This window comes from Cynara cardunculus, unplaced genomic scaffold (assembly GCF_001531365.2).
Source record: "Cynara cardunculus var. scolymus isolate 2C unplaced genomic scaffold, CcrdV1 Un_Scaffold_9611, whole genome shotgun sequence".
NCBI lineage: Eukaryota > Viridiplantae > Streptophyta > Magnoliopsida > Asterales > Asteraceae > Cynara > Cynara cardunculus.
In genome coordinates, this window is record NW_020205113.1 from 445 (window position 1) to 2,371 (window position 1,927).

Consider the following 1,927-nt stretch of genomic DNA (forward strand, 5'->3'; position numbering starts at 1 on the left):
TTTTTTGTCGGGTTTGATTTCATTTATCTCTGCTTGGGTCTTGGTGATCATTTTCTTCTTGATTTTTCTCTTTCTCTGCCCTGAGTTTTGGATAATCGATTGTTTTTTTTTTATAATGCTTAATGTACCTATTCAACTCATTTCTTACGTCGTTAAACCTAAATACCCATTCAACTCATTCCTTGTATAATGATAAGTTAAACATTATTTTGAATTTCATGGACCTTGTTTTTCATTGAGCTACCTATTGCTATACGTTAGCACCAGACACCTTACTTCGGTCAAGGTAAGACAAATGCTTCTGATATGTTATAAAAGGTTGTTGGAAACATGATTAATGTAGATGGTTAGCGTAATTTGAATTGGATTAACTTCTTAAACACATGCTTCGGGACCCTCGAGGGTATGACAGCACTAAATGGCATCACTTGGACTGTTTTTTTTCTTTGGATTCAGTTCCGGTTTCTTCCACCGAAACGATTGAAGGGTTTTCAGAACTGACGTAAAGCTTAGCTCCATTCTATTCATTTGTTTAGTTTACTGATTTGAGTTTTCATTTGCTTAACTCAATTCAGTACTGTCAGCTTTAAGGTGTATAAAACGAAATTTACTTTCCCATTTGGCCATTTCCGAGTTTGTTTTTACACACTATCAAGTGCAAGAACATTATGTTTTCTTTGTCTTTGAGCTGCATATTCTTACTTTTTTCATACAGGGAAGTGATCAAGATAAGTTGAAGCAGATGGTGAGTGAAGGAGATCAATCTTCTACAAAGGTATTTGCTGATTTAAGCTACTTGTAAGCTGTAACTAGACATAGGGAAATTTTCTGTACAAACAACTAATTACAAGTACATTGACAACACGGTTTGGAATGATATAAAACTGTGATTTCTTCAAAGCTATGTATTTTTACACATTCCCTTATTTGGGTATCCGATGGTTGGACCCAACATTATGGATCCAATCAACCACCTCATTAATAGTTGGCCTCTTAACAGGGTTTATGTTCACACACATGCAAGCAACATCAAAAACCTGCAACATCTCTTCTTCAAAGCCCTTGCCTCTCAGGAGGGGATCAAATACTTCATCCTATTTCCCTTCTCTTCTTAGTTGTTGCACCCACACAACCAATTCTCTAGATGCCTTTGGCCTGAATACCTCCATGGGCCTCTTTCCTGTAAGTAGCTCAAGCATGACAACCCCGAAACTATATATGTCTCCTCTCAAAGTGGCTATCCATGATTGGCTGTATTCTGGTGGAATATAGCCCAGGGTGCCAACTAACTCAGTGGTGACATGTGTATTATATGGTTGAATCAATCTAGACAGTCCAAAATCGGCCACATATGCTTCGAATTGTTCATCAAGAAGGATGTTGCTGGACTTTATGTCACGATGCACAATATGTGGTTCACATACCTGGTGTATGTAAGCCAGTCCACAACTTGCTCCCTGGGCAATCTTCAATTTGGTTGGCCAGTCAAGTTTGGATGCTCCATCAGTCTTCTCATGTAACCAGTAATCCAAGCTTCCATTTTCCATATATGAGTATATCAGCAGCTGAGAGCCATCATGTACACAGTAACCTTGTAAATAAACCAGATTTTTGTGCTGGGCTGTCGATAATGCCTCTACTTCTGCTTTAAATTCTCTTGCAATGAGACCCATATCTCCTGAAAGCTTCTTAACAGCCAGTCTAGTTCCATTTGCCAAATTTGCTTTATAAACCAAGCCAAAACCCCCACAACCGATGATATTTGCTTGACTGAAATCCTCTGTTGCGTTCAAGATATAAGATACCGTCAGATGCTTGATATCTTTTGCATTGTTTGGGAACAATATGACCCCAAGTGTAACATATATCATCGTTAAATCTTATTTTATAAAACCAGTGGAACTTCAAAATCGTTAAAATTCATGGC

General features: G+C 37.9%; 1 pseudogene; it reads right to left on the minus strand.

Moving 5' to 3' along the window:
• Positions 1-735: 735 nt before the first annotated feature.
• LOC112505303 lies at positions 736-1,871 on the minus strand (annotated as a pseudogene).
• Positions 1,872-1,927: the final 56 nt, after the last annotated feature.